Source organism: Rhagoletis zephyria, unplaced genomic scaffold (genome assembly GCF_001687245.7).
Source record: "Rhagoletis zephyria isolate East Lansing unplaced genomic scaffold, Rhagoletis_zephyria_1.1 Rzeph_scaffold_01403, whole genome shotgun sequence".
In the NCBI taxonomy this organism is placed as follows: Eukaryota; Metazoa; Arthropoda; class Insecta; order Diptera; family Tephritidae; genus Rhagoletis; species Rhagoletis zephyria.
In genome coordinates, this window is record NW_016158487.1 from 36,545 (window position 1) to 45,680 (window position 9,136).

Consider the following 9,136-nt stretch of genomic DNA (forward strand, 5'->3'; position numbering starts at 1 on the left):
CCAGGTGGCAGATGCTGTGAATTTTTATGGGTCTCAAAGCAAGGGTTAAACTAATTTGTATATCTAATAGACAGGGGCGGATCCATAAAAAAAAATTGGTGGGGGCTTTAGGAAAAATATTATTTTTATTATATTAAGTATATTTATTTGATATATTATTTTTAAATTGAAAATTGCATACTCCGTGGTCTGATCTAGCACTTGCTGGAGATCAACCTTCAGATCCTTATGTACATTTAGAAGCGTCAACCCAACCAATCTCTCCTGCCCACTGCTAGCACGAAAATAGGTCTTCAACCTTTGAACCAAATAATGATCAATTGTGGGAATAAAAATTGAGCAACAAAAAAAGGTTTCTGCGTTTCCATCGTAATTTGCCAGATATATGTATGTACTTGACTTACCACTCGCCGATATACTTCTTCTATGTTATGTCTCTATAACCCTTGGCTTAAATATAATTAAAAATGCCGAAATTCATTTATTTCATTTCGCTTATTATTTTATTTTTTTAATTTTTTCATTCATTGGGCTTCAACCCCCAAAACCCCTCCTTAGTCTGCCACTGCTAATAGAATATCTAAATGAAACTAGTAGAAATGCCAAACTGTCATTTCCAGAAAGCGTGGGAAAAAGGTATTCATGTTCTAGGAAGACAAGACATAGAAAGGAACCGTCCAGTTGGAACGTCAACTCAACTCACCTTAACCCCCCTTATTTTAGTGCTTGAATTTAAACCGCTGGGCGAAAACTAGTATAAATAATTTCGAGGAATACAGCTGAACTCGGCTGGCTACACAAGAGTTAAGTGTCGATTGCTACTTCTTCACCGTCAAATGTCCCCCGCTGAAGGAAATTTCGTCGTTCGGTATATATTTGGTAAGTTATGTCTATTCAAAGCTCTGACGGAGTCTGTGAGACCCCATGCCCACGTGTATTTTTTATACGAGTAATATTTACATAGAATTAAAATTTGGTTTACATTACTTTTCTTATAATGGAAGAAGGCAGTGTACCAAGTTCATTTGACCTAAAAACAATGTCGGAAAAAGTATGATCCACCGCCAAGAAAAATATTGCGGGTAGACGATCCACTTTTCGAGAGAACCATAAACCAAATGTTATTAGAATCGTATTTACGAAGTGATGAGGAAGGCGAGTTAAATAGGCGCCATGAGAGCGATGAACATAGCGACGCGTATGAGATGAGGGGCGAAGTAATTGAGCATTAAAGCTCGAACTGTAGTTCTGATAATGGGCCACTTACGGAGCTAACGGCAACAAATTATTATTACGGTAAAAACCGGTACAAGTGGGCTTAAAATCCACGGTTCCATCGGGTACGAACACCCCAACACAACATATGGACAGAAAAAGAGAAAAGCATGCCATCTATGTTCACCACGATTCCACAAGAAGACGGCATAAACATTCATACATACATCTGTACATGTGTAGCATGCAATAAGCAAATACGTCTGCAATGTTCGAAGCCTCTCTGTATATTTTTTTATTTCGTTATTATTAGACTTAAAAAAAGTGAATTTTTGTTAATTTTACTTTTCCAAGTATAAAAAATATTAATATTGGTGATCTAATGTCGAAAAAGACTATGTCTGAAAATTTTGATAATATTTTTTTTTGGCTTTTTACAACAAAAGTTAATTACTTGAACATTACATCTTTCTACTTAAGATCTATTTATTACCCTCGTAATCTTTGTTTATCAATTTTAATAGGAATTGCGTGTCCGAAGATTTAGGAGTCTGTGAGACCCTATGTCCAGGCTAGTGTTACAAAAAAAAAGTGTCCAAACCTAAAGGTTAACAGTGCCGTGAAGGTAATATAAAAGCTTATTGAAGAGAGGTGGAAAATTAACACATCCTGCCATGCCTTTGATAGTTTGAGGAAATAACGATGTAACAAATCAATCGTGAAGTTGGTCAATAGAGTCTAAGCTGGCTTTTTTATTAAACATCTAAAATTATTAAAATCGCATAGCATTCGCTTTCACACAGTTAATGATAACTGGGTATTCATATGTGCAAAACCAAACGAGGGTGCTGATTTCGTGAGCAATTCCAAGTAAAATCCGTAACTTTATAATAAGTTGAAGTCTCAACATCTCAAGGTTGCCATTTGAGACAAACAGCTATAACTAACTTAACTTAAATCCCACGAACTTAAGCAAACATTACTCAAACAGTAGCGATCGCCACAGCATTCGCTATCAACCGCCTTATTTTATAGACCTCCAGCGTGAATATTTAGGTAGTGGCTCAGTGGAAAATTGATGAAACTGTTGATGATGAAGCTAATTGTCGGCTTGTGCTGTGACAACAACAGGTTGTTTACTTGTTGTTGTTGTTGTTGCGTTTGGCGGCTTCTAAGGAATTAGCAGCCATCACGCAGCATGCGCTAATGAGCTGCCACCACGCCCAAGGGTCGGCGAAGATCTGCACACAACAAACCCAGCGGCCGCCTTGTTGCCGCCAGCGAAGATGGCAAACAAACACCGCCGCATAGATAAATGCGTAACGAATTGTTACAAGCGTAAGTAAATTAGAGCGACTTAGCCAACAGCAGCAACAACAAGCGTGGATGTGGATTTTTTTCTTGCCTCTTTCACAGGTCGGTATGTATGTACTATTTATATAGGTTTGTGAAAGGTGTTGCCGATGATGTTGTTGCGATAGTCGATATTGTAGAAGGTGTTGTTGCTGCTGTTGATTACAATGCCGATAATTGTGTTGCTGTAGTGGTGTTGCGAGCTGTTGCTGGCACTTGCGCTCTTATTTATACATACATACTTATTTAGTTAATGAGTTCAACGGCTTAACGAATGGAAGCTGCCTATTTATTTAGTTCTCAGGCATTAGAGTGTAACTAATTGGTTTGAAAAATATTTTAATCTATTACAAGCAAAAAACTCGTATTTTTTCATTAAATTACTCAAGTAAATTAAATTGAATCAGCTGGATAATTCTATTTACGCATTTGATGTATGTATGTATGTACGAGTGTGTATTTATTAATTGGGAATTTTTTATAATAAGTAGGTACTTCAAGTATCTTGGTTACTAACTTCTGTGCCAATACAAATACCTACTGCCAAAGAAATATTAATAAAGCAGTTGAAGTTCATTGATACTTTGAAAACAACGTTTCTTTTTTAAAAAATAAAATGAAATATTTTTTTTCATATACAGAATGTAAAAAAGAAAATAAGCATTTTCCAAAGCAAACTCATTTAACGAGCAAAATTAGTTTTTTTGAGTAATCATATTTCAAGTAAGTGATTAGCCGAATAACTGACGAACGAATTTGCTTGAGTAATAATCGCTCGACGAATAATCGCACAGCCCTATTTCTTTAGCAAAACCCGTGTAAATCCAAGTTTCCAACTTTGTGCAGTATTAAAAAGAAAAATTCGACAAACTTTCCTACAAATTTCGAACTTTTTTAAAAATTCTAAAAAATTAACCGCAATTTTTAGCCATTTGAAACTTGTATCTAATTCTACTAGAATTTATTGGGCTATAAAACTGCAAACTCTGAATCTAATTAAAAAACACGAAATTTTTACGAACATTTTTTTATTTTTTTTATTTTGCAAATTGCATACATTTTATATTGGGCTATTGGTACAAATTAAAAAAAAAAAATTGGGAACATTTTTTTTAGTCAAAATATTGATACAATACAGCAATCTTCTATTGAAAGATTTCAACAAATTGTTTTTCGCAAAAAAAAATTACGCCCACTTTTCATGTAATGGTAAATTTCAGAAATGCTTGAAACTTCGATATTTCGAAAGTTAAGGATGTTAATTTACTCAAAATTAATACTAACAACAATCCCTTGATAAAAGTAACATTATCTAGAATTTTGGAAAATGGGCGTGATAGGGCCCACATATAACTATATAAATTTATCTCATTATGTCTACCATGTAACGGTAGTTTTTAGAAATGTGAAAAAAAACTACATTTAATACGTGCGCCGGGTATTTAATGTTCGAACTTAGACTTTTTATTTATTTTTATTAATTTTTTTGACTTTAAAGAAAGATTGAATTGAAAGATTTTTGAGATGTTAAAAAAAAAATAAGTCACTTTGGGGTTTTATTGTAGCTACTACAAAGTTTTATATTATTATATAGTGTTTATATTTTCATACCACAGTAGGTTATATTTTATTTACTATACACCCCCTTCCAACCTCTATCGTTTTCACACACTTATGTATGTATATTTATATCAACAATGCATACAGCGATAAGATAACACAAATATTAAGTCAGTGAAAATTATGGTAAACCAATCAACTCTTTTTTTATCCACGCAATTTGTGTTGGTCTACGCTTCAAATAGCGCAACTAATAGCAACACCAGCAAAGCAAATGTGAAAACAGCTAACACGTACACACACACACACATACTAGAAAATGGCTAACACCAACATAAAACCACCGTAGAGATAGTAACAACAATAATATACCAAATAAAAAAAAATACAAAAAAAGTAACAACTGCGCATAAAAATTGTCAACACCTGATTCGTTGAGCGTCGATTGCAGTCGATTGTTGTTGCCGTTGCGCCATTGGCAAAGCAACAAATGGTGAACGTGATGCGAAAGCAAATATGAGCTAAAAGCTCATGCGATGTACGTACGCCTTGCTGGGCGGGGCGGCAGGTGGCGGCAAGGCGGCAGGTAAGTTTTTAGCGTTTTTAGCCAGTGTTTGCCGCGTCAACCACAGCCAGCCACAACTCACTCGCAGCAACAACAAAAAAATAAATAAAAGCGGCCACTGTTGTGGAGTGTCGTCTTCATTTATTTATTTTTTGTTTTTGTTGCTTCATTTTGCCCACTTTGATTTTTATTGTTTTTATGTGTTTCACATGTGTATGTGTATGTGTATGCCTTGTTTTTTGTTTAGTTCATTCGCCAGTTATTCTATGTCGTCCGCTCGCCGGCTAATGAGCTTTGTCGTTGCGCATTTTTAAAACAAAATGGCACTGTTTTTTTGTTGCCTCGCTACGGCTTTTACGGCTAATGGTGGAGGGCATTTTGTGCCGACGCTGGGGCTATTAAAATTTGTAGCCGTCGCTCCAACTGCCAGCCAAATGGTTACCTTTTTGCTTTAATGGACGTCGCGACGATTGAAATGGCGACTTGGGTTGGCGGGTGCTGACACGAGGCAGCGCGTGATTTAATTAACTAATAATAAACATTGATTGTCCCATATGCGTTTTTTGACCCAAAAAAAAAAATTTTGTTAATTGCTTCGTTTTTACATAAATTTTGTAGTTTATTGCAAGACTTTGAAATCACCTTAGGTATATATACATGAGCTTGTCAGTTATTCCAAATTAGCACAAATAAAAAGGAAACATCAAAATTAAAATTAAAAAAATACATATATGTATTATTAAACGCGGGTGGACGGCACTTTATGCACAACACGAATTTGTTTTAAAGCTACATTAGCGAAAATTAACGGACTTAACTAAAAATACAAGTTACAAAAAATTTAAATGGCACTCGCGCGCCAGTAAACTTCAATTTATGCTATGTGTTTTGTATACGAAATTAGCAGCTGTCGACACTGTGTGACATAAAAAATTAGAAAAAATTATTTTTATTGCTAAATTGAATTTTAAAATTTATCAAGTAGCTATAGTCTTTGTTGGTTTTTGCCAATTAGGTGGTGACATTTGCTTTCGATGAACTACAAATTTGTGCGCCTTTTTGTTACCGCCACTAAAATTATGTATGTATGTGTATAATCGTAATAGGTTTTCCCATCCTGTGCTTGAATTAATTAATATTAGCCGAATTTTGAGTTTTTTTTTGCTAATTTATCAAGCACAAAATACCTTAGGCTGCAAATGTTAGTTTCAAGGAGCTCTTTAAGACCGGTTAAGAGAAACAAATTTAATCAGATAAGTAAACAAATAAGTAGTATGTATTTTATTTTATTTTATTTTATTTTATTTTATTTTATTTTATTTTATTTTATTTTATTTTATTTTATTTTATTTTATTTTATTTTATTTTATTTTATTTTATTTTATTTTATTTTATTTAACTTAATTTTATTTAATTTCATTTAATTTAATTTAATTTAATTTAATTCAATTTAACTTAATTCAATTTAACTTAATTTAATTTAATTTAATTTAAGTTAATTTAATTTAATTTATTAATTTAATTTAATTTAATTTAATTTAATTTAATTTATCTTAATTTAACTTAATTTAATTTAATTTAATTTAATTAATTTTATTTTAATTTATTTATTTTATTTTTAATTTATTTTATTTTAATTTAATTTTTATTTTTATTTTATTTTAATTTTTATTTTTTTTATTTTTTATTTTATCTTATTATATGCCCTATTAGTTACCGTCAAAAACAATCCACTTTATTTATGCCACGTAATCATTCCAGAAGCTACCTGACAAAGACATCAACCGTCAACTGCGAAGTGTCTTCCCCATTGTGTTGCATTATAAATACGTGGTTGCATGTTTGTTCAGCTTGTGGCATCTTAATGAACACGATTTAGCTGCGCCTAAAACACTTCGCATATCAGCTTCCTTTTACAAATGAAGGCCGTAGGTGCAACAATTCAACAGTGAAATGCTACAAAGCTTAGCCCTGATAGCAGAAAAATACTCAACTAAGTACCTACATACTTGAGCACGTCAGAATGTATGTATGTATGTGCGCCACTATAGTTTTTGTGGACAGATGCCACATTCAATTGCATGTGCAACATAGATACATACGTACACAAAGGCGGCAACACGTGCTAATATAGTGCACTCGCAGTGCAACTGAAAAGCAAATAATAACAATAAAAACAACAACAATATGCAAGCTTTATGTGACGCATGCAACATGTATAACAGTACACCTGACTGGTCGAGAAGCATTATTTAAGCACTCCAGCAGGCCTGTAAGCAAAATGCGATTGCGCTGGCACTCAGTCCATTGCTGTTGTTGGCTACATCTCTTACTGATTCTTTTGTGACGTCTATACATTTTGCTGCACCTTTGTTGTTGTTGCAAAATTTTTGTCGCATTTTTCAACTTGGTCGTCGTCGGCAAATGCGAACAACGACACTCAAAACTGGAGCTTGTGGCGGCATTCACGTCGGTGTGGCACGAATGTCACCTTCTGTGGCAGCAACATCAGGCAGCTAGAAAACATCAACCTCTACTGGGCCACTCATGTGCGCAGACATAGGCATTTGCACTATGCTGATTGCATGTTGCATGTTGCATTTGTGGCATGTGGCATGTGGCATGTTACACTTGAGGCATGCAGTGCACTATTTGGCATAAATGCTCGTCTTCTTCGTGTTTATGATAAAGTTATTGCCATTTTGGAGACATTTAATAAATGACCAAAACATTAGCTTCACTTTCGGTCATTCATTTGCTGCAAAAGATAACGGGCTGCAAGCAACGGGTGTGTTGCATGCAATCAGCCGCTCCTATGCATGCAAATGGCTTTTATATCCTTATGTAGATATATGCATATAAGTATGTATACTTACGTATGTAGATATGTATGTATTTCTATACTCGTCATATCGTTGAAAAAGTGTGGAGTAACAGGCGGAAGAAAGTTTGTGTCTGCTGCGGCGGGTGACCAATTTGGGTGTGACGTAATCGCTATTTCACTAAATAATTTATCCCAAATTGGTCACTTATGTCACTTAGGCAAATTTATGATAAATACTTTATAAATTTACAAGTTAGTATTTCATCAAATCATTACAGTCAATTTTATGTCCATTTCAGTTAATATTCAACACTACTTACATACTTATCAAAATCATTGTCGGGAAGTGGAAGTTGTTTCCGGAAAGTCTGAAATGCCTTTGCTGTTTTGTGTTTGCAACATATTGTGAATATAATATTCCCAACATGCCTCTTCGCCTCTTTAAAATTAGGAGCACACGATGTGCCTGAAACAGCCGTATATGAAATGTTCGTCCATATGGTTTTTTCGGCCAGATTTTCTTCGATAAGGAAATTACAAACTGTTTGAATTCAAAATAAAAAAAAAAATCGAAAGGGCTAAAACCCATTTTTCGCAATGCAAATTAAATTTTTAAGTATTTAAATTTTTCACGATATTTTGTATTGATGTTTTACTACTTTTATTTAAAATGAATTAAAGTACAACCATGGAACGGTTTAAGTTAAGAAACTTTGGAATATTATGATAGGAAAATGATCTATCCAGAGCTGCAGCTTTACGAACGATTGGCAACATTTCTGCGAATTTCGACCAATGCACTGTGGTCCGAATGACAGTATTTGCGGCATAAACTATGAACGAAACAAGCTAGAAGTCTGAAATTTGGTACATAAACTTATGACGGCATCCAAATTTCCCCACCAAAAAAATGGGCGTAGTCGCTAGTTTACAACGACGTCTATTTGGGACTACTTTTTTTTACATACTTCAAGCTGAAACATTTAAAGACTTGCGGAGACTGCACAGCAGAATATTAAAATTCCTTGGCTAATTCAATTAGTTTTGAGGTCTTTAAATGATTACTGTATTTTATATATTTTCATTGTTCATTGAGTAATATCTGGTAGTATTTATATAAAAATATGTGTGAAATTAAAATAAAACAGGTTTAGATTTCAGCACACGAAATATATATTCAGATGTGTACCTACCTATGAAGTTTTGTATAAAATGATAACACTGTACAACATATTCAGCTTTTATCAATTTTATTGTGGCGTATTAATATTTATTTCAGTGTTGTTATTAAGCTTTGTACCACGATTTCTTTGTTTGGAAAATGGTAGAAGTTGCAGCTGCTATTTCGGAGATCACCACAACTCCTCATCAAATTTCTTTTTTCTAGACTTCAGCAGGGATCGAACCCGCATCATAATTTTCAGTTTTTTTCTTGAGATTTGACGAAACCAAGTTTTTCTGAAAATCTGAATTGTAGTATATAAAAAAGTAATTTCTCAGTTTTCCGAGGTTGGCGATTTTAAGCGTTTTTTTTTCAATTTGAAGTTGGGGGTTGCAGAGCAGTATTTATAACAATTAAAAGTGATTTAAATGTAAATTTTTATCCTCTCATAAGGTCT